This window comes from Durio zibethinus, chromosome 25 (assembly GCF_047325235.1).
Source record: "Durio zibethinus cultivar Kanyao isolate XHJ-2024 chromosome 25, ASM4732523v1, whole genome shotgun sequence".
Taxonomy (NCBI): domain Eukaryota; kingdom Viridiplantae; phylum Streptophyta; class Magnoliopsida; order Malvales; family Malvaceae; genus Durio; species Durio zibethinus.
The window spans coordinates 16,630,247-16,656,102 of record NC_143186.1 but is presented as its reverse complement, the minus strand read 5'-3'; the positions used below and the strand labels follow the sequence as shown (position 1 = coordinate 16,656,102).

Sequence of the window (25,856 nt, the reverse complement as noted above, 5' to 3'; positions counted from 1 at the left end):
TTACTATTTGCAATTAACCAACGAGAAAAATAATTAAAATTTGCTATGAATTCATTATTATTCCTTATAGTGCAAATATAATGGCTACTCAATAATCAAATATAAATCAATTGAATGCGAAAAACAAGCAATGGATGATAAAAGTTTAAGTACTTAGAAAAGGAAATATAGAGGTGTATAATAATGCACAAGAATCAGGAAAGCTTTTAAAGTTGATCTTTATTGATGAAGAGGTAAAAATCTTTAGTCCTTTTTTAATATAATTTTGATATAACATTTGAATATTTTAGTATAAATTATGAATTTAATCTTATTTATGAACTGCAGTGAACAAAAATTTTAGTTGTGATGTTTAGTGAGACAATAACAAAATTTCAATTCTCTTTAATGAAAGACAAATCATATATCATATCAAATGCATTTGTCAAATCTATTAAGAAATAATATTTTAATGTTAACAAAGAGATTGAGTTAACAATTATATCTTATACCAACATAAGAGAAGCAAAAACTTCTATAAGTTTAGAAAAAATGTTGCTTGATTATCATTCAATGGATAAAGTGATGGAAATCTCAAAAAGAGAAATATTTGGTAAGTTTGCTTCATTTTATATGAATTTTATTAAAATAAATATATGTTTAATTTATTTATTAACATTAACATATGTTAATTACAGACACATTGGGTTTTGTTATTAAAGTCAAATCTTGTTTTATGGGATGCAATTCCAGGCATCAAATAACAATAATGAATGATAAGCAAGTATATATTATACTATAGTTATTTTTATATATTTTCATCATTTTAAACTTATTTAATAAAGAACATTATATATATATATATAATTGCAAGATGAAATCCATTGAAGTACTATTTTAAGGAAGTTTGGCTGAATTTGAGGGTCAATTACTTGAAGACATGAAAGAAGAAAGACCAATTATTGCATTATTAAATGTGCAAGGAAATACATATTAAGGTAATTGATATATTTTAAAATTATATTTTATCTTGACTAAAACTTGCTTAAATTTTTAATATTTCTTAAATTTTTAAACTTATTATTTACTATTTATAAACTTGGTCAAATTTTCAAATAGTTTATTTTTTTAAAACTTATCATTTACTAATTGTATGTTTTTCAGGTGTTTATCAATAAATACATTGGCAATATCTTCCATCATTATTAATCCTACAATAAAAAAGACAAAGAAATTAAGAAAGTGGTAAGTTCTTTATTTTCTTTAAATACATTGCGTTCAAATATTCTAGAAATTAAAGTTATTTTATATTAATTAATAAAAATATTAATTAATTAATTTATTAGGATATCTGATTACGAAAGTCACAATGTGATATCATATTCAATGCTTGAGAGAAAATGGAAGAATTGGAAGTCTCTTTGGAACAAATCATTGATCCTTCATTTGCAACTACAAAGGTTTATAATATTCATTTCTATTAAATTATAATTTTTGAAATACTATAAAAAATTAATTTTCTTTAATTTTGTAGAATATAGTATATTCATTCAAAGCAACTATAATGAATATTACCAATAAAGAAAAACCTTGGTATGATGCTTGTAAAGAATGCAAGGGGAAGGTAGAAATTGATGAAGACATCAACCAAGCATGGTGCAAAAAATGCAGAAAATTCACTACAAAATTTGGACGGAGGTAAGAAATTTCATTATAATAGCATGTTATATGCATAAAATAAATATGCATTTTTTATTCTAATCAAATGAATTTCAAACTAACTTATATCATGTTAATAGATACATGTTAAAAATGGAGATCAGTGATGAAAAGGAAAGTATTATACTCGCTTTATTTCAAGCAACAAAACTCTCATTGGTTGTGAAATTTCAAAATATCTCAACTACTTGAATGATAAGCTAATGAATTATTGTTTACATAAATGTAATTTAATTTAATATAATGTGAAATATTGTTTATAACATTATTATTATTTAATTGCAGGAAGCAACAAAGTATAGAGGAGAGCCTGATTATTACAAAAATCTAGTTTCAAGTCTCAATGAGGAATTTAAATTTTCAGTGTAAATAGATCAAAAATAAGAGCTTGAACAAGTTAAACAATGATTGATTGCTTCAAAATACATAAAATTGAAGATATAGATTTACCAACAAAGAAAATAAAAGGAAAGCTTGTGAAAAGCTAAAGGTAGAAAAGAAGGAAAATGTTTCAATCTAGTTTGATTATAATAGAAGATGATTCTCTAAAGAAAGATAAAGATGTAAACGATAACCTTACACTAAAAGACTTCAAGAAAAAGTTTCTCAATAGAAAGATCAAAATAGAGAAAGATTAGATGTTTATTTTTTATACAACTTCTTATTGAGTTTTTTTATATATATTTTTTGAATTTTAAATTTTATTTATCATCATAATTACAAATATTAAAATTAAATTATTGTTATATTATATTTTAATTGACTATCACGTGCATAGCACGTGGCTAAAAACTACTTCTCATGAAAAATCTGTTACAATAAAGCTCTAATTGTAGAAGCTCAAGTTTATACAAGATTAATATGTAAGTTCTTTGTATCCTTAGGCTAGCCATGTTCATGCTTCATATGTTATGGATATTAGCCTATTAGGATAACATATAATATTAGATTGAATCACAAGTTAAAAAAAAAAAAAAGACAGTGAAAAATGAAAAAAGAATAATACAGAGATGAGAAGGGGTTTGTTATTATTGGAATTCTATAATTGCAGCCTAAGAAAGCAGGAATTCTTGCAGCAGTTAACAACCGAACCTGGTTTCCTTCTTCTAACATCAAAGAGTATTGAATTATGGAGATCGAAAGAAGTAGCTTAAATTTTATTATTTTCCTAGTCATTGTTTCAGGTGCAATACAAGCAATTGCACTTACTTTCCAACGTGATAACCCTGAAAACCCTTTAAAAAGGCATTTACTCCATATCACAGGGGCTGAGCTTGACCAAAAACTTGATTCTAGCACTCAACAAATGAAGCCATCCTAGAGCAAAATAGGAGATTATCAACTAAAAATTTTGAATTACTATTGTGAAATCCAAAGCATTGACCAAGATGAACAATCCTGCACACAGTCCAAGAAGGCCATGTTCCTGCTTCGAAGTTGCTAAATTCTAGAATAAGTAAGATTCTTGGAGGATTACTTAAATGGTAGAACAATATAAATTATTCCAAATTGTCAATTTCTATGAAGAGAGTATAAATCTCTGAAAGTAGGGTTTTAAGGCCACCTTCATGAGCTTAGGCCATTTAACAGAAAATGAAGACCTTTAGCAACAATTCTTCATTGATCGTTCTGTTGCTCTTGATATCATTAGCCCTGGCGCAGATTCATGGGAAGAATGTTGCTGAACATAAGACTTGCTTTTCACGCGGGAGTCGTTTCTTTCTCAGAATTATGAGATGCCCTGCTCAATGCCCATTATCAAAGCTATCACATCCAAAAGCCAAAATTTGCTATGCTAATTGTGATTCCCCCATATGCAAGGCTGAATGCAAAAGTTAGAACTACAACCATTAATCTTTCATGATAAACTTATTTTAATGAGGTTTGTAAGTTTTTACAATGTTTTATTTGGTGATAGATAAGAAGCCAAACTGCAATGCCCCAGGAGCAGCATGCTTGGACCCCAGATTCATTGGTGGAGATGGCATTGTGTTCTACTTCCATGGGAAGAGCAACGAGCAATTCAGCTTGGTATCAGATCTCAACCTGCAAATCAATGTCAGGTTCATTGGCCTCAGGCCAACAGGTAGAAGCCGGGATTATACTTGGATACAAGCAGTTGGCGTCCTCTTTGGTACTCAAACCTTCTCTCTTGAGGACAAACATATACAACGGGAAAGATATTGTCATACCAGAAGGCCATCTATCTTCATGGCAACCCCCAGAAAGTGACCTTACATTAGAGAGAACTTCTGAAAAGAATAGTGTCTTAGTGACTCTACCAGATATTGCTGAGATTTCAGTCAATGTGGTGCCAGTGACCAAGGAAGACAATAAGATCCATAACTACCAAATATCTTCTGATGATTGTTTTGCTCACTTGTAGGTGCAATTCAAATTCTATGGTTTATCTTCTAAAGTTGAAGGAGTACTTGGCAGGACTTATCAGCAGGATTTCGCGAACCCTGCAAAGCCAGGCATGGCAACGCCAGTACTGGGAGGGGAAGACAAATATAGGACCTCATCACTTCTCACTGCAGATTGTTATTCCTGTATATTCTCTCCGGCTGGAGTTCTGGAACAAACAGATTCATTGCTGATGGACTTTGGCACGCTTAACTGTACCAGTGGAGCCTCTAGTGGGAATGGAATAGTTTGTAGGAGATAATCATGGGCTTTCAGATAATCAGAAAATAAGTCTTGTTCTTAAGAAATAATAATGACAGGTTGGCTAGCAGTTTAAGGAATGTTGATTATTTGTTCCTCTAAGCAATGATGAAATTCCAAGTTTTGGATGTTCTAGCTTTCTGTTTATTTTGTTTCTTTCCCTTCAGTAAATCTAGTTTGGCAGTTCATCAAACAACTCTGGAACCTGAAACTAAAAAGTCTAGCACTCTATTGACAAATCTGTTGGCTATTTTGAAAAGGCACCAAATAATCATATTGGCCAGAGTAACACTGTTATTCATGGTACCACTCATGCAAAATTAACCAGATATGAACATATGTTTCGATTTTCCTACATGTACTGAATTAGCAAGGAAAATGCCAATATATCTTGGTGGGTGTCAGAAGAAACTTTTTTCCTTTCTAGTTCATAAATTTTCTGGTTATGGCTTCTAACAACTTACAGATATTCCAGGAACAGTCTACGGATAACCATAACTTGAAATCGCATATAAAGATAATGGATTTCCAACATTGCAAGTCAGTTAAACTGCTGAAATAGTAAATGATGCCTTAAAATTCTAAACTCGTACAGTGAACAAAAGACAAATAGGATATTCCTTAATCTGGTAACTGTGCAATAATAACAGGGGCATCTCGAACCCAGATGAATTAAATCAACAATAATGGAATGTTTATGGTACGTTACATGCAATTTTCTGATGGATTGATTGGTAGCCATCACTCAACTATATTACAAACTAAATATATTATGAAAGAAAATTTGAGGAAAAAGAACAGAATAATGTTATAAGGAAAAACTTTCTTTCAATCTCTTGGGATGTTTCCAAGTATTCTTAGGGCTAGGACAACTGAATTTTCAGGATGTCCACCGGCTAAATCAGGACAAGGCAGGATCAATTGTCATTTATCTTCCACGAGGATTTACTAGTTGTGAAAATACTGCACTAGTAGCACCATCTTCAGCATCATCATCGGTGCCAGAATTCCCTCCATCGATCATGCTTAAACTGTTATCAAATGGCTCAAGTGCTGTCAACTGAATGGCCGGGATATGGTTTGTACTGTTATCATCAGGTTCCATTAGTGCTGATGAGGTCTCTTCCAGCTGAAGGGCATACTCAAGGTTCCATAAAACATCTCCCATTGATGGCCTGTCAATGCCGTGCTCAGCCAGGCAATTCTCAGCTGTCTCTCCATACTTCTTAAGCGAAGCTGGATTCACTTTCCCCACTAGATTAGAATCCATGATTTGATCCAACATACCTTTCTTCTGCCAGGTCATTGCCCATTCTGCAATATTAACTTGTTCTCTTGGGAGAACGGGATTTAAAGCTGGCCTAGCACAGAGAACTTCCATCAGAACCACCCCGAATGAATACACATCTGACTTCTCTGTGAGTTGCTGCCTTCTGAAATATTCAGGATCAAGGTAACCGAAGCTACCCTTAACAGCAGTGCTCACATGGGTCTGATCTAAGGCTGGACCAGTTTTTGAGAGACCAAAATCTGCTACTTTGGCTACAAAATTCTCATCCAAGAGAATGTTTGTTGTCTTCACATCTCGGTGAATAATGCTTTGGGCTGCACCAGTGTGGAGATAATGAAGTCCCCTAGCAGCCCCAATGCATATTTCAAGTCGTTGCTTCCATGATAAAGGTGGTAGATTTGTTCCATAAAGATGGCTTCTAAGGGGTCCATTAGCCATATACTCATATACAAGAACCATTTCCAATCTTTCGTCACAGTAACCAATAAGAGAGACAAGGTGTCTGTGGCGAAGATTTGATAACATTTCAATTTCAGTGCGGAATTCAGCAAGACCTTGTTCAGATCTGGGGTTACCTCTTTTGACAGCAACTTTAGTCCCATCTTCAAGTGTTCCCTTGTAGACCCTTCCAAAACCACCAACTCCAAGAAGTAGGCTCTCATCAAATTTGTTGGTAGCATCAAGGATTTCTTGGAAAGAGAAGAACCGGCCGAGATTGGAGGAAGCCAATGAGATGCAGCTTGCTGTTCCACTCTTCCGTGATGTTGTGGAAATTTTGGTCATTGTCTGAGAGTTTCCATATAAGGGCAAACGCAACCATGGATGTCCTTGATGAGTAGTTTTTGACTTTCGTGCTGCCAGGTAACAATAGCAGAACCCAATCAATGCCACTGCAGCTACAGCTCCTACAAGACAACCAATTATTATCCCTGTCTTGTTCTTCTTTGAGGATGATTTCGGAAGGAGATTCTTAACAGAAGAAAACCCATCCAAGCTTCTAGCATCATTGTTGATTTTCATAATCTCCAGTCCATTCATTGTGGCATTAGTCATGTCTGCCACTGAATCTGGACCAATACTGACAGTCAAAGTATTGGATTCCACTGAAGAATTCGAGATAAAGTCCTTATAATAAGGCACCTTTAGCTTACCAGTCAATGTTGACAGGTCAAGACTTGGAACAGCAATATCATCATTTATGTATAGATTGAAAACCAAAGTGTTGAGAGACTGACTCAAGATATCACAAAAATGCGCCCGAACAAGATACTTGAAGTTTGGATCAACAGGGAAGACCCAACTTACATTGAAGTTCATGCTGGGTACATTTGCATCTCCCATGGCTTCAGCGGTGGCATAGACCCAATTTGGTGCTGTTTCCATAGAAACAGAAGTTGTATATTTTATAGAAGCAGGATTGACTGAAACATTCACAGCAGAACTGTTTACATGGAGATATGTTACATCATTCTCCCATGTTCTTCCAAGGGTATCATTCTGAGCAGTGATCATTGGCCCCCCCATGTTTAACCGATAAACAGTTTCCATGGCAAATTCTGAAAGACCACTAATAGGAGCAGATGGATTCAGACCTAATGCCTGGTCAGGCAGGACTGCATCTGGAATGGAGACAACTTCGATTGCATTAACAAACGAAACTGAATTATTTGAAGGGATGAAGGTAAGGGTCAAGGTATCGGAAGTCACATTGATTGCATACTCCTTGAACAAAAAAGAACCATTATAGTTCTTGAAAGTGAAGTTGTTCAAGAGCACAAAATCATCAGTGACGACTGTTAATGGAGCAGATTTCAAGTTCTGGCCTGATTTAGGAAGAGGATAAAAGTAGAGCCGGATCCAATGCCGACCTTCTTGCTTGATGTCAAACTTGTAAGAAGCAATGCCAGAGAAAATTCGAGCCGATTGATATATTGAAGATGGAACACTAGCATTAGAACTAGCAACAAAAGAACTTCCACTATTCAAAGAAGGAGAAGAATGGCCCGAATCAGGAACAAAAGTTCTACCTTGGAATGTGACATTTTGTGAAGAACCACAAACAATCAAGTAGTTATCAGCGGAAGTGAATGAGGCCTGTATTCTATAACCCAAAAACTCAAACAAAACAACAGCTAAAACCAAAGCCACCCAATTCCCTACTTTCATCTTCAACCTTTTCAATAACTCAAATGCCTAACAATAATCCAAGTTCCCAACCGAACAAACCATTAACCAAAAAAAAAAAAGCCTCAAAACAACGTTTAACTCCCAGTAAACTAAGATCTAAAGAAACCCCAAAATCCCGTAGAACTCCAAAAAAGTTAACCTCAAAAAACTCCTTAATATCCAATAATTCAACCCCCAAAGTTCATATCTTTCTAATCTCAGATCTAACTAGCCCCAATGCTAATCCAACTACAATCTAAAACATTACAAATGCAATGCAAAATTACATAAACTTTACTTCAAAGATCGAAACTTTATCAGTGCCCTTACCTTAAAATGAAGCCAAAATAGGAAACAGCCAACAATTCCCTGAAATGGGTTTTGAGTTTAAGGTTTTTTGGATTCTCAAAGACAAAAACCCAGTCGAGATAACATGAATGTCACCAAGAAAAGAAAGAGCCTTTTTTTAAAGTGTAGCAGCTGCTTCTGCATATACCCAACTTTTCCAGGCTGTTGATTAGGCTGTCATTTACAGAGAAAATTTAAAGGACCCCACCAGTTTAGAAGGAAAATAAAAAAAAGGTTGTAAATTTTCAATGTATCTGAAGCTGGGAATGTATCACTTCCCATTAAAAACCAGCTGTTTCCTGGGAATGTATCACTTCCTATAAAAAACCAGCTGTTTTTCTATCAGGAAGCTTACTAAGTAGCTTTTCATAAGCTTGATAGCTTAATATCAGAAAGCTCCATGAAAGTCCGGCAAGTGAAGCTTTTATATTATTCCATGTTAACATAATTAAATAAAAAAAATTTTGAGATTTAGTAGTTCTGTCAATTAATTCCTGTATTTGTATAGTAATTTTTCATATTAAATATATATAATATTAAAATTATCATGTCATAATTATTTTAATTCATAAAAATAAAAATATTTTATTTATTTTTATTAAATTTATTATAATTTTTTTAAAATTTTAAACTACCACTTTTTTATTTTTTATTATATTATTATGTTTTTATTTAAAATTACCACTTTCTAACTTTATAAAAATGAAAAAATTAAAATTCGAAATGAAAGAAAAATTGTTTAATAATAAATTGGTTGGCAGGGAATGGTCGATGCCTTGATGGGCTGGGAAAGATAAAAAGGGACCCACTTTTACGCGGCTTTGGATTAGACGGAGTTGACGGCGGTTAACGGTCTAAAATCCGCCGCATTGGCGCACATGGCCACCATCACTATCGGTCCTTTCTGTGAAAATAAAATTTCTTTTTCATAATTAATCTTAAGATTTGCCCTTTTTTTTTTTGAAAAAAAAAATCATTTGTCAAAATTTTCAATTACTTTGCTCTTTCAATTTGTCTACGGCAATAAGCTGGAGGCATCTATCCGATCACAAGTCAATTCCTTCAAAGCAAAATTGGGAAAAAATATATATATGCTTTTTTTTATTTCATTTCTATGACAACAAAAATTTTTAACAGCATAAATTTTGGACTTTTGTTATACAAAAGGGGTATTTTTATATTTGAGTGTTAGATTAGCAGTGGATCCATGAATTTTTTTTATTTATAATATGTGTAAAAAATTATTAATAAATTTATTAATTTTATCAATTACAAAAGAAATTTAAAAAAATTTAAGATGTTCAAGAAAAAAATTTTCTAATTTTTAATTTTTAGTGTCCATAAACACTATATTTGATAACTTCGATCCACTTCTGCGTTAAGATTTAATCTAATCTGATTTAAAAATTAAAAAAATTACATTTTTTCAACTAATCACATCTATAATATACATAAAGATATCGGCCGATGGGAAAGTAATGTTGAAGATTTATATATGTCCAAACTTCATAACGAATTTGTGTGTATTTTCACATGACAATGATTCATAGTTTGACATTTTTCAAACCATATCTCATAAAGATACTACGATAACAACTTCCAAAATAAAAAAATAATAATAATAATTTTTTTATTTTTTGTTTGTGAATGGAGCGGTGAGTAAAATCTAGATGCATGTACATCATTATCAAAGTTCAATGAATCATGATTTTGCTTGGTATATATTAGTTTAGTGATGTAAACAAAAGAGATAACTTTGTTTCATCTCGTACATAAATTCCAACCGATTAGCTTGTATCATAATTTGAACTTAAATTTTTTTAAGATAATTTTTCAAGTGATAACAGTAAAGGTGCTTTTTGAGACAAGATTAAGTAATCATTAATTCATGATAAATATTTTTTACTATCAAAAAGATTGTAAGTATTTTTTACTTTCACAAAATTTTAGAAAAAATTAATTTTAATATTTTTAATGTAAAAATTTTTTAAAATTTATATATTATAATTTTTAATATTAAAAAGTTAAAAAACTAAAAAAATAATTTTAAAATATAATATAATAAAATTTTTAAATATTCAAGAAAGTAAAAAGACAATTCTGAGACATCTAAAAAATAGATAAAGTAAAATTTAGTCATAAATTTATGTTTCTTCATGCAAATAAATACGATAGTTGATAAATGATGTATTAGGTACCATTGATCTAGGAAAATTAAATGAATATGTTTGCTACAAGCAATGATTATTTTCTTTTTCAATAAATTTTAAGTTAAAGTTTAAAACTTAGAAATATTGAATATAATTGAGGATAATTACACCCACCTAATAAGATCTTAAGAATAAACATATCAATTAATTTAGTTGATAAAATTTAATGATTGCACTAAAATTTAAATATTAATCTTGTTATAATTTACACTAAAATTTTTTTTAAAAAATCCATATCATATATATACTATCTATTTCATAATTGACTATATTTTATTTAAATGTCATCACGATATTTTGTTATTGACCTTACAATAATAAAATAGCATGATAATATAATAAAAAATCATCAATATCTATTAATCTGAATGATTAAAGAGTTCGATTCTTCTTAAGTAAAGTTTCGATTTTAAATATTATAAATGAATAAAATAAATACCAAAAGAATTTATTTTTTTATAAGGTTCGATTTGATTTGACTTTAAATTATTCGAAATCATAAATAATTACTAAACACTAAAATATCTCAAACAAAAATTTAAAAAAAAAAATCTTTCCACCGATCATCCAAACTAAGCATAATAAGTAAATAAAAGCTATGAATTTCATAGTTTCATACTCCGAACTCAAATGATAAGAAGTGTAAAAAGTTTTTGTAACTTTTTGACTTCTTTATCCATGAAATCAGCTAAATATATATACTACCATATAACATTGACTTTGGAAAGTTCACTTCAAAGGTAAAATCATTTTTTTCTTAGGCTACGCTCTCTGCCATCTCTCTTTTTGTCTGAGAAAAAATTAAGAGAAAACCTAGCTATGTATAATAATCCTAATTAGCTTTAGCTTCTATCAAAAGCAAAAGTCAGTCGATTTAATAGACAATAACGAAGCTAGAACCGTCAAGATTTTATAAGCTTTTTTATATATAAAAAAAAATGAGGAAATTAGTCTGTACAACACTAATTGTTTGAATTTTTTATAAATAGATGTGTTCATATTTGTCCAGACCTAATTTTTTTCTCGGATAATTTTAAAGGCACATTCCTTTACATTGTCTTGGTTCATATTTTGTTTAGACCTAATTCTTCTGTCGAATAATTTTGAAAATATATTCTTTCATATTGTCTTGATACATTTACGAAGTTACTATCCAAGTACTCCCACAAAATTTAGACCCTAATTAACAAAAAAAAAAAATCTATTTACCAATTGAACTAACACATATGGGTATTATTTGAAATACTATTATCCTTCCTGTTTTAATTTTAATCTTTTTTCCTCTAATAGAAAAAAGTCTTGAACTTTAAACTAACTATACAATGATTCGAATGAGGAAAACGAATTGAAGCATATTAACAATGATTTCATGAAATAAAGTTTGTCATAACATATAAATTCGTAGACTTATAGTTAGATCTAATTTTGGGAGTCAGTATTAATATTTTTTTAAGGTATGATTGATCACTTAAGTGAATATGTTTCTTTTTTAAAGAGAAATATCAAGTTTAACTTAAGTATCTTTAAAAAATAGATTTTATATCTATGAAACCAAGACTAGATTTTGGAATATACGTGAGAAAAATTATAACACCATCACAATGCCCATCAAATAATTATACTAATTTGATTTCATATTATCTAAGCCTAAAAATATTTTTGAATTTTTACCAAGTAAATTTAATTATTAAAAATTAATCTCAAAATTACTCCAATCATTTTATAGTGATTTAAAATAATTTTCTTACCTTATGAGTATTTATAAAAACTCGTGTCCCTCACTAAAAAGGTTCCGTTATTAGATTTATAGATATATTTTTCTAAGAAATTATTTTTTAAAAGCAAATAATAAAATACTCAAATCGTTTGGTAAGATTTTATATCAAATGTGTTTAGGGCTAATCAAAACCAATTTTCCTTGTGCATATCATGATACTATACTATTAGCATTATTATATAGTATAATTATTACTCTATTATACCATATTACTATTACTGTTACTAATATTATTATTATTATTATTATTATTATCATTACTATTATTATGTTATTATTTTTTTTTTTTTTCGTTTCTTTTTCTTTCTTTTTTACTTTCCTTCTAGCTCAATTCGCACGAGAACAAGGAAATCTAAAATTAGAATCTTACCAGTTCAGTCAAAGTTAATGCAAATTAATATTAATGTGAATGTTGAAATTTAGGAACCTAAAATCACGTTGGATAGAACTCAATTCCAAAATTCAAGCTTGGGATTGATTCTGTCCATTTTCAAAAATTGGATCTTAAGTTGCCTATAATTGAGATAGCTCTACAGAGGATGGACACATACAAAGAGTTCTAAAAAGAAAGGTCTGAAAAATTCTAAATAGTGGGAATATTAGGGAATTTTAATTCTGGATTTTTGGGGTTTGATTTAAAGTTTATGGATTGGCATTTTGATTTCTAGAGTTTATGACGAGGTTATGGAAATTTTTGGAGCTTTCTAAGAAGGTTTGAGGATTTTTCAAGCTTTTTTGGGTTTTTCTTGGATTTTTCTAGGTTTTTCTGGGTTTAGGAAGAATATTTGAATTTTTTTGGTGGAATTTTCCGATGAAGTTGAATTTTTCAGTGGGATTCCAGTGGCTTTTCCAAAAATCGATGGATTTTTTAGTTTTCGATTGAACTTTTCGGTGATTTTTCAAAAATCAGCAAGTTACCCAATTTTCGGTTGAAGTTTTCGATGGTGTTCTTAATTGGGTTTCAGAGAGAAGGTACAAGTTTTTTGGCTAGAGAGAGAGAGACTTTGGGATTTCTGAAGCAAAAACGCTAAGGATTGCCTTTTATATCGTTTCAGAACAACAGTGTTTTGGAAGGCCTGACCCACAAGTGACTTGATAATGATCCACGCGTTGACCTTGGTACCGACCTAACCCAATCATAGGTTTTTCTTTTTTCATTTTATTTTTATTTTTTTGATTTTATTTTTTAACTCATTTTATTTTTAATTTTTTATTAATTTTTTGTTTTATTTTTAAAAAATTTTATTTTTGCCATTTTATTTTTGAAAAATAAATGTGTTTTAAAAAAAAGAAAAAAATAATTTTATAAAAAATATTTTTCAAATAAAAATCCTTATAAAATAATTTCATGAATTCCACCAAACTATTAGAGAATTTTCATGGGTTTAATTTTTAAAATGAAATCGACCAAACTATTGGAAAGTTTCATAAATCAATTTTTTCAAAAAAAAATAATAAAACATAAAAATAATTTTTCTCTTCTAAACTAGTGGAAGATTATTTTTAAGTTCTACCGAATTATTGGGAGACTTTACTAATTTTTTTTAATAAAAATATATTAATAAATCCGATAACGAAACTTTTTAAGAATAGGACATTAGTCTCTATAAATACTTTTGAGGTGAGAAAATTACCTTAAATTACTACCAAACTATTGAGATAATTTTAAGATTGATTTTCAATATTAAATTAATTTGGTAAATTACAAATATGATCAAGTTTTGGATGATTTGAAATAAAAATGGTACCATCCTTTAGATGAGCATATGGGGGTATTATAACATTTTTCATACATAACTGACTCCTGAACTTAACATCTACTTTCATGGATTAGAATATGTTTCAAATGGTCAATCATACCTAAACAAAAAATATTGGTGATAACTTCTCTAATCCATATATAGTGGTAGATCCACGGATTTATACGTTATGATAGTTTAGAGGGATTTTTATTTGAAAACCTTGAAAATTTCTTTTGAAAACAAAAATCATTAAATCTTTCAATAGTTTAGTAAGATTTAACAAAAATTTGAATCTTCCAATCGTTTATAGGATTGAAAATTTATTTTTTGAAAATTCATTATGAAGTTCTCTAATCGTTTGTTAGAATTCATAATTTAATATTTAAATCTTCCAATCATTTGGTAGGAATCATATATTTATTACAAAATTTTATTTTAAAAATGCATAAAAGAAGAAAGAGAAACAACTAAATAACATAAATAAATGTACAAATAAAGAAGAAAAAAAAAAAAGAAATTACCTTATCTTCTTTCTTGTTTCTCTACAAAACAACCTATGATTTCACTAGCACCTTTCGCCTATGGTGATTGTCTTTTTTTTTTTTTTTTTGGTTTAATCAAATAGAAACCTAAAACATATATACTAAAAACCCTTGAAAATTTTGCAACCAAAACCTTTTGTTGAATGCCTTCATTTTCTATTTCTTCTTAACTCATTTTCTCAACATAATACTCTCAAGAGAAAATTCTAATTATCTAAACCCAAACTATCATAAAATACTATAAAAAAACTCTTAATTTTTTTACTTTTTTTTTTACTCTTTCTCTCTTGATTTTTTTTATTGATTTTTTATTTTTTTCTAATTGATCATAATGGGGTCTTTTTATAGGCCTCCAATCCAAATCACAATAAGAGAAAATTTTCTTGGTTTCAATCTCCTAATCAAAATCAATTTTAGATGTTTAATCTAAGTCCACATCTCAAATCAATACATTTCTTTTTTCAATTAAAAAACTAGACGTTAAACCGAATCAAACTCTTTCTTTTCTTTTCTTTTTTAAAAAAAAATCATAAATAAATTAATTAACAAAATAAATAATCCTAAACTAGACAAAATACTAAAATTCTAAAATTAAATAAAAAAATACCTTGGACTAAATAGGATGTCTACAGCTATCCCTCTTTGCATATTTTTTGTGAAACAAGAATTATGCAAAAATATAGACATCCATTACATCTGAATAATTGACTCAACATTTTTTTTTTTAAAAGACTCTTTTAAACAGAAACTCAGACTTTTTGAACAACATAAAAGACTCCCTTAAATAGAGGTTTAATAACTTTTAAAAATATAAAAAAACTCTTGTCAAAAGAGACTCAACAAAGGCTCAACAACTTTTTAAAATATAAAAAGCTTTTTTCAACAAAGACTTAATAACTTTTGAAAACTATAAAGACTCATTTCAACAAAGGCTCAATAATCTTTGAAAAATATAAAAGGCTTATTTCAACAGAAGTTCAACAACTTCTAAAAAATATAAAAATATCCTTACTTTTGCTCATCAAATTCAGCTCGAAAAACTTACAAATCTTGCCCAAAAGACTTGAGATTATGACAAGAGATCTTACAAATCTCGACACGAAAACAAATTTAGCCTAGAAGACTTACAAATCTTATCGAAAGACTTAGAAACTATGCCTAGTAGTCTTACAAATCTCGACATTTAAACATTCCTCCAAATAGAGGATCCACAACTTTGAAAATATAAAAGTAATTTTTATCTAAAAGAGATCAAAGGCTCATTCAAATATTCAAATCAAAAATTCAGGATCTTACCAAAAGATTCTTGAAATTTGCATAAGTCCTTAAGATTCTTATCAAGGATTCAAAGATTTGCATCCAAGATTCAAAGATTCTTACTTGAAAAGTTCAAATCTAAAGTTCAATGTCTTAAGGATTCATATATGAGATTCTCATCTAGTGGTAAAAAAAAATCTTCTAAATGGAGGCTATGAAACTTTAAAACTGGAAGAGTTTCTTAACCAAAACTTACCAACTCTTTTTGAAATCATTCTATTCATTCAAAGGCTTCAAACTTTATTTTCACAATATTTTTCTCATACGAGGATCAAAATCTTATCAAAAAGTCTTTTTTTTTTCAAATTTTAGTTTTTCTGAGATGATGTTTGGAAGTCTTAAAAATTATGCCAAGAAATCTTATAAATCATACTCGAAAGTCTTGAGAATTATGCCTAGAGACCTTACAAATTATGTTTGGAGGTCTTGAGAATTATATTCGAAGGTCTCACAAATTATCCTTGGAGGTCTTGAAAATTATGTTTGGAAGCTTTACAAATTATGTCTGAAAATCTTATAAATCAGTTCTTATCTTTGAAAAAACTTATCCTTAACAAAGGTTTCAAAACTTTAAAAAAATATTCATTTCTTTTGAAATAAAATATCTCATCTTAGAAATGGTTTTACCCCTAATCAAGGCTAAATACTTTTACAAATCTCATTTTGAAAATTTTTTAGCCCAAAACCTATCACTTTTGTCATAAAAATTTTTTCTCAATCAAAAATTGAAATCTCATACTCAATAAATTATCCTCGATCAAGAGTCAAAATCTCATATTTTCAAATTCTCAATTTTTCAAAATCAAAATCCAAAGTCAACATAATTAAATAAAAAAATTTTGGACTTTTATTATACAAAAGGGATATTTTTATATTTGAGTGTTAGATTAGCAGTGGATTCATGAATTTTTTTTACTTATAATATGTATAAAAATTATTAATAAATTTATTAATTTTATCAATTACAAAAGATATTTGAAAAAATTTAAGATGTTCAAGAAAAAATTTTTCTAATTTTTTATTTTTAGTGTCCATAAACACTATATTTGATAACTTGGATCCAGTTCTGTGTTAAAATTTAATCTAATCTGATTAAAAAATAAAAAAAATTAACATTTTATCTACTAATCACAATTATTATATACTTAAAGATATCGGCCAATGGGAAAGTGCAATGTTGAAGATTTATATATGTCCAAACTTCATAACGAATTTGTGTGTTTTTTCACATGACAATGATTCATGGTTTGACATTTTTGAAACCATATCTCATAAAGATACTAAGATAACAACTTCCAAAATAAAAATAATAATAATAATTTTTTTTTATTTTTTTTGTTTGTGAATGGAGCGGTAAATAAAATCCAGATGCAAGTACATCATTATCAAAGTTCAATGAATCATGATTTTGCTTGGTATATATTAGTTTAGTGATGTAAACAAAAAGAGGTAACTTTCTTTCATCCTGTACACAAATTCCACCCATTTAGCTTGTATCATAATTTGAACTTAAAATTTTTGAAGTAATAATTTTTCAAGTTATAACAGTGAAGATGCTTTTTGAAACAAGATTAAGTAATCATTAACTGATGATAAATTTTTTTTTACTATCAAAAGATTCTATCTTAAACTGTAGGTACTTGTTACTCTCACGAAATTTTAAAAGAAATATTGTTAATATTTTTAATGTTAAAATAAGAAATAAAAAATTTATATATTATAATTTTTAATATTAAAAAATTAAAAAACTAAAAAAATAATTTTAAAATATAATAAAATAAAATTTTTAAACATTCAAGAAAGAAAAATTACAATTATGAGACATCTAAAAAATAGATAAAGTAAAATTCAGTCATAAATTTATGTTTCTTCATGCAAATAAATACGATAGTTGATAAATGATGAATTAGTTACCATTGATCTAGGAAAATTAAATGAATACGTTTGCTAAAAGCAATGATTGTTTTCTTTTTCAATAAATTTTCAGTTAAAGTTTGAAACTTAGAAATATTGAATATAATTGAGGATAATTACACCCACCTAATAAGATCTTAAGAATAAACATATTAATTAATTTAGTTGATTAAATTTAATGATTCTACTAAAATTTGAATATTAATCTTGTTTTAATTTACACTAGTTTTTTTTTTAAAAGTCCATATCATATGTATAGTATCCATTTAATAATTGATTAATATTTTATTTAAATGTTATCACAGTATTTTATTATTGACCTTACACTAATAAAATCACTTGATAGTATAATAAAAAATTATCAACGTCTATTGATCTGAATGGTCAAAGAGTTCAATTTTTTTAAGCAAAATCTTGATTTTGAATATTGTGAATGAAAAAAATAAGCATTGAAAGCGCATGCTCTTCTTATAAAGTTTGATTTGGTTTGACTCTAAATTAATTAGACTTTAAAATAATTACCAAACATGGAAAAATCTCAAAAAAAAAAAAATCTTTCCACCGATCATCCAAAGCATGGTAAGTAAATAATGGCTATGAATTTCATAGTTTCATACTTTGAACTCAAAGGATAAGAAGTGTAAAAAGTTTTTGCAACTTTTTGACTTCTGTATCCATGAAATCAACTAAATATATATACTACCATATAACTTGACTTTGGAAGTTTCACTTCAAAGGTAAAATCATTTTTTTTTTAGGCTACGTTCTCTGCCATCTCTCTTTTTGTCTAAGAAAAAATTAAGAGAAAACCTAGCTATATATAATAATCCTAATCACCTTTAGCTTCTATCAAAAGCAAAAGTCACTCGATTCAATAGACAATAACAAAGCTAGAACAGTCAAGATTTTTAAGCTTTTTTATATATAAAAAAATGAGGAAATTAGTCTGTATAACACTAAGGATATCCACTCACAAATTTAACTTCTCAAACTTATTGTTTGAATTTTTTATAATTAGATGTGTTCATATTTGTCCAGACCTTGTTTTTTTCCCGGATAATTTTAAAGGCACATTCCTTTACATTTCCTTGGTTCATATTTTGTTTAGACCTAATTCTTCTGTCGGAGAATTTTAAAAATATATTCTTTCACATTGTTTTGATACATTTACGAAGTTACTATCAAAGTACTCCCACAAAAATTAGACCCTAATTAACAAAAAAAAAAAAACTTTATTTAAAATACTATTATCCTTCCTGTTTTAATTTTAGCCTTTTTTCCTCTAATAGAAAAAAAGTTTTGAATTTTAAACTAAATACACAATGATTCGAATGAAGAAAACGAATGGAAGCATATTAACAATGATTTCATGAAAAACGTTTGTCATAATATATAGATTCATAGATTTATAATTAAACTTAATTTTAAAAGTCACCACCAATCATTTTTTTTAAAGTATGATTGGTCACTTAAGTGAATTTGTTCCTTTTAAAGAGAAATCTCAAACTTAATTTAGGTATCTTTAAAAAGTAGATTTTATATCTACGAATCAAGACTAGATCTGAGAGTACAATTACATATAAGGAATGTTATAGCACATTTACGACCCCCCATTGAATGATGGTATCAATTTGATTTCATGTTATCCAAGCTTTAAAATATTTTTAAATTTTTACCAAGTAAATTTAATTATTGAAAATTAATATTAAAATTACTCCAATTTTTTGGTAGTGATTTAAGATAGTTTTCTCACCTCAAGAATATTCATTAAGATTCGTGTCCCATTCTGAAGAGGCTCTATTGTCGGATTCATTAACATATTTTCTAAGAAATTATTTTTTGAAAGCAAATAATAAAATTCTCCAATCATTTAGTAAGATTTTATATCAATGCATATCCCCCAATCGTTTAGTGGGATTTTTATTTGAAAACCTTGAAATTTTCTTTAGAAAAAAAGTTATTAAATCCTCCAATAGTTTAATAAGATTTAACAAAAATTAAATCCTCCAATCGTTTGATAAGATTAAAAATTTATTTTTCAAAATTTCATTATGAAGTTCTTCAATCATTTTGTAGAATTCATAATTTAATATTTAAATCCTCCAATCATTTGGTAGGAATCATGAATTTATTATAAAAATTTATTTTAAATATGAATAAAATAAGAAAGAGAAACAATTAAGTAACATAAATAAATATACAAATAAGGAAGAAAAAAATAGATATTGCCTTGTCTTCTTTCTTGTTTCTCTATAAAACTACCTATGGTTTCACTAATGCCCTTCACTAGTGGTAATTGCTTCTTTTTTTTTTGGGTTTAATCAAACATAAACCTAAAACATATATACTCAAAACCCTCAAAAATTTTGTTGCCAAAACTTTTTGTTGAGTCCCACTTTTGTGTTTTTTCTAAAGTCCTTTTCTTAACACAAAACTTTCAAGAGAAAATCTTAATTATTTAAACACAAAACATTAGATAAGACTATAAGAAAATTTTTTATTTTTTTACTTTTTTTTTACGTTTCTTTTTTTTTTATATAGATTGTTGATTGTTTCTAATTAATCCTAATGGGGTCTTTTTATTGGCCTCTAATCCAAATCACAATAGGAAAATGTTTTCTTGGTTTCAATCTCCTAATCAAAATCAATTTTAGATTTTTAATCCAAGTCCACATCTCAAATCAATACATTCTTTTTTTCAATTAAAATGTCAGACTTCAAACCAAATCAAAGTCTTTCTTTTTCTTCTTCTTATTTTTTTTAAAAAAATCATAAATCAATTAATTAACAAAATAAATGGTCCTAAACTAAACAAAATTCTAAAATTAAAAAAAAAAACATTGGACTAAATGGGGTGTCTACAATTGTTCCTCTTTATACATTTTCTGTAAAATAACATTTGTGCAAAAATATAAATATTCATTACATCTGAATAATCGACTCGACATTTTTTTGAAAAGACTCTTTTAAACAGAAACTCAAACTTTTTGAACAACATAAAAGACTCCCTTAAACATAGGTTCAATAACTTTTAAAAATATAAAAAGCTATTTTCAATAAAGACTCAATAGAAGCTCAACAACTTTTGAAAATACAATAAACTTCTCTCAACAGAGACTTAACAACTTTCGAAAAATATAAAGACTTTTTTCAACCGAGGCTTAACAACTTTCAAAAAATATAAAAGGCTTATCTCAACAAAGGTTCAATAACTTCTGAAAAATATAAAAATGTTCTAACTTTTGCTTAACAAATTCAGCTTGAAAGACTTATGAATCTTGCTCAAAAGATTTAAGATTATGCCAAGAGGTCTCACAAATCTCGAAAAAAAAACAGATTCAGCTCAAAAAACTAATGAATCTTTCCCGAAAGACTTAAAAATTATGCCCAATGATCTTACAAATCTCGACATTTAAATGCTTTTCTAAATAAAGGTTTCACAACTTTGAAAATGTAAACAAGATTCTTATTTGAAGGAGATTAGAGGTTCATTCAAATATTCATATTGAAAATTTGGTTTCTCACTAAAAGATTTTTAAAATTTGCTTAAGTCTTTAAAATTCTCATCACGGATCCAAAGATTCACATTTGAAAATTTTAAAGATTCGCACCCAAGATTGTCATTTTAAAGGTTCAAATCTAAAACTCAATATCTTAAAGACTCGTATATGAGATTCTCATCTTGTGATAAAAAAAACTCCTTTAAATGGAAGTTATGAAACTTTAAAATTGAAAGAGTTTCTTAACTAAGATTTACCAACTCGTCTTGAAATCATTATATTATTCAAAGGTTTCAAACTTCATTTTCATAATATTTTCCTTATACGAGGATCAAAATCTTATCAAAAAGTCTTATTTTTTCAAACTTTAGTTTTTCTGAGATTATATCTAGAGGCTTTAAAAATTATGCTCGGAGGTTTTGAGAATTATGCCTAAAAGTTTTACAAATTATGCTCGAAGGTCTTGAGAATTATGTCTGAAGGTTTTACAAATTGTGCTCAAAGGTCTTGAAAATTATACTCAGAGGCCTTACAAATTATGTTCAAAAGTTTTATAAATCATTTCTTATCTTTGAAAAAGCTTCTCCTTAACAAAGATTTCGAAACTTAAAAAAAAAATCATTTCTTTTGAAATAAAACATCTCACCTTAAAAATGGTTTTACCCTCCAATCAAGGTTAAACACTTTTACAAATCTCATTTTAAAAACTTTCTTAGCCCAAAACTTATCATTTTTTTCATGAAAATTTTTTCTCAACTGAAAAATGAAATCTCATATTCAACAAATTCTCCTCAATCGAGAGTTAAAATCTCATATTTCCAAATTCTCAATCTTTCAAAATCAAAATCCAAAGTTAACTGAATATATAATGAATGAGATAAATGTCATACACGTAATGCAAAAATCAATATCATGAATCTTTAATTGTGGTAAATAGGTCCTCAAGCCTTTTTCATTTTTGGTCACAGAGTTTTAGAACTAACTAACAAGCTAGTTTTCAACAATAATCCTCCATCCCCTTCTTTTAACTCAAAGCATTCCATTTTTCAAACCATTTATCTTATCTATAGATCTTCTTCAAAACTTGTACCTTGAGCATTCTCCTTGTTCCAAAAGGTCATTCTTTCCATAATGATCTAAAATTACCTATCTCTTATCCACACCAATTTATATCAATTCAAATATAAATGTCTTTAAAAAAAATGTCTCAATTCATGACAACTAAAGAAATTGCCTATATAACTATTCCATGATCCAAAAAATGCATATTCTTTTAAAAACATATGATTGAATCTCTTCAAAATTAATGATTATTGTATAGAATGATGAAAATGAATCTCAGTTTGGTCTATTTAAGGGAATGAAATGGTTTGATACATCAAGGTTTTAAAAAAGATGTTGTCACTGAACAAGAAAAAAATAAATCAATATGTCTTCATTTGGGCTTACCAATGAAAAATCATTTTCTAAAACACAATTCACTTTTGTACTCGTTTAATTTCTTGATATGGTAATTTAATAAATGTCAAGACTAACTGTGATAAGCTCAAAATTTTTAAGAAAAAAAGAAAGATTCAAATTTCAAAACAAATCTTCATAATAGGGTTCATTTTTTTTAATTTCTCAAAGATTTTCATTTGGTTTTATCCTCTAATGACATTGCTTGAGTTGTTTTCAATCATACTATAAACTACCCTTTTGGGTTTTTACCCTAGAGCTCTATTCAATCTTTTTTTTTCTCTCTTTTTTAGTTATTATTTCATCATGCATTTAAAAACTCAAAATTCATCCAAAATTAAAAAAGTAATGATGATTTCCTAAAGAAAAGCTTTTTAATTTAAATATCTACACTTTATTAAAATGAGCTTTTCAAATGATGTAACGTAAGCTAGGGTTTGGGGTTCCAAAAGAAATGATGAATAGGCCCAAAAATGTGTTTAAGGGTAATTAAATTAAGGATCATTTCTTTTCTCAATGAAATTTTCTTTTTCACTTCTCAAAACATGCATTTTTATATTTTTTTCTTTCCCTTTTTTTCATTTTTTTCCTTTTTTTTTTTTTTTTTCATTTTTTCACATTCAAACAAATTGAGCTTAAAATTTTGAAAACTTACCTTTTAACTGCAGGTATTCTTTCCTTGCCCTTAACTTTGTATCCATAGTTTTCTCAAATAGATCCTCTTTCATATTTACCCCTAGTGTGGAGGGTGATTCTTGGTTAGGGTTCTTCTAAAAAGAATTTAATAAGTTCAAAAGGGATAGCAAATGAATATTTTCTTTTCGTGAAAGAAATATGATAGATGACCATTTTATCATATAAAAAATTAATACCTTTATTGAAAAGCAATTCTCATGATAAGTTTTTTTTTTTATTTTGAAATCATTTGAATATCCCATATGCACGATGTTACAATCAATTCTTTTTTTTATCTTTGTTTTATTTTTTATTTTTTTTTTTTGCAACTTAAGCTCAAATTAATGCACAAATGTAGTCTCACTATAACAATCTTGATTTTCACAACTCACTCTAAAAGATAAAATCAATGCCATCCAGAGTAGGGGTGTAAATGATATATTAGTATTCGCAAACTACTCGGGTTCGATTCGAAAAAAACTCGAATTCGATTCGATTATTGTCGAGTCAAGCTCGAGCTCGAGTAACTCGACTTATCGATCAAGTTGAATTCGAGTATTTTTATATCTGACTCGAGTAGCTCGCGAGCCTAATCGAGCTTTTATATTTAAATATATTTTTATTATTTTAATTAATAAAATATTTCGAGTCCGAGTTCGAGTTCGAATTCGAGCATGAATAATCGAACTCTTGTCGAATATACGAATTGAGCTTATTTTTACATATTAATCGAGCTTAATCGAGTGAGGTCGAGTAGCTTGAATTCGATCACGAATCGAGCTCGAGCTTGAAAAATAAAACTCGATCGAGCTCGAGTCGAGTATCGAGCCTCGAGTTATGAGTCGAGCTCGAGCTCGAGCTTCTCACTATTCAGCTCGGCTCGGCTCGTTTACACCCCTAATCCAGAGGAAATGATATTGAAAAAATTAAATAATTTGACTTTTTAGTAAACTTGCCCCAAAATATGGGCAAAAAAAAATTTTAAGACAATGAAATAGAAGGGATATTGCATATATCAAGATGTGAAACAAGGATATTAAAGGATATGGCATTTTCAGTGATTATATCTCAAAAAAGAAATTGGAGATGTTAGGTTTCGTTTAGGCTAGCCTTGATACTGATCAAATTACTCAAAATTTAGAATCTTTAAGAAAGTACCTCATGTATTGGCTTACAAAAATTTTGCAAATTTCATTACTCATAGCTCTATGAAGATTATCATCATTGATATTCCTCTCAGTCAAGTAAAAATGAAGTTTGTGAGACTTGAAAAGTCAGGCTTTAGAATGGTGTTTCTCAACTGAATTGGAGTATGAACTAGTTATAATTGGGTATAATCATTCTTGACAATTATTACCAATTCTCTCAAGATTATTTTCACATGTAATGCAAGAATTCATATGTAGAAAAAATTGAAAGCAAAATTTAGGCAAAAACTCATGCACATGTTAAAGCAAAACTTAGATAATAAACTTAAAATTCTAAAATCTTCTCACAAATTGTTTGATACTTTATATATCTAAAAGAAAAACTATTGTAATGCAGATTTTCATTGCTCTATAAGCTCCATAGTCAAAGTGCCACTATTAATGAGTTCTTTAATTTTTTTTTCAATTGCCTGTATTTTTCAATTGAATATCCAATTACTTTTATGTAATAATCACATTTACCATTCAGATCATAGCTTCTTGCTGATGAATTTGGGTTTGTTTTCAAAGGCACAAGGGTAAGAAATTTATGCTTTATTAGTAAAAGCAATAGGTCAAGAATTAGGATTGGAATTCTATCTTAATTATTCCTTAATCTTTTTCGCTTGCTCTCAGATTGGGTAATAGTTGTTTGAGGATAGGGATTTGCATGAAAGCCTAACTGTTGCATGGGTTGACAAAGATAAGGATCTTAGGAGAAGTTGTTTATAGAAGGGCAATAAGGTCGGTACATGGAATAAGGCTAACATAAAGTGAAGTGTCTAGCCTGTTGCCTATCATAAATCATAACTTAGGCTTCTCCTTCTTTCTTATTTGGTAAATCATCTCTCTTTGCATAATTTGTACCACTTCCCTTAAGTTTGCCCTTCTTGATTTCATTTTTTATTATTTCCCTAAAAATCACCATATCAATAAAATTTTTAGTGACATTTTCAATCACAATTTCATAATATGAGGCTTTGAAAGTATTAACAAATAGAACCATGGTTTTTTTTATTAGTGAATGGTGGTTGAACTTGGGCAGTAGTATCCCTTCACCTTTGGGCATATTTTTAAAAACTTTTAGTGTCTTTTTTTATGCTTTGTAAAGACAAATGATCTGAAGCCAAATCTATGATGTACTTGTATTGTATGATGAATGCCTTAGCTAGTTCTTTCCAACCACAGATACAAGACCTATCCAATTTGACATACCACCTTAAAGTAGATCTAATAAAGCTATCTTGAAAAATATGAACGAACAACTTTTCATCAGTTGCATGTACAACCATCTTATGGTAGTACATAATGACATGCATTATACAGCATTTAGTTCCATCATACTTTTCAAATTTAGAGACTTT

The 25,856-nt window shown here is 28.4% G+C and overlaps 2 pseudogenes across 1 annotated transcript; one reads left to right on the top strand and one right to left on the bottom strand.

The window, feature by feature from the left end:
• Positions 1–3,036: 3,036 nt before the first annotated feature.
• Positions 3,037–4,858, top strand: LOC111276500 (uncharacterized; annotated as a pseudogene).
• Positions 4,859–4,960: 102 nt separating this feature from the next.
• LOC111275793 (receptor-like protein kinase THESEUS 1 pseudogene) lies at positions 4,961–8,618 on the bottom strand (annotated as a pseudogene). Its single transcript, XR_016333560.1, has one exon. The product of XR_016333560.1 is annotated as a receptor-like protein kinase THESEUS 1 pseudogene (transcript).
• Between the last annotated feature and the right edge of the window lie 17,238 nt (positions 8,619–25,856).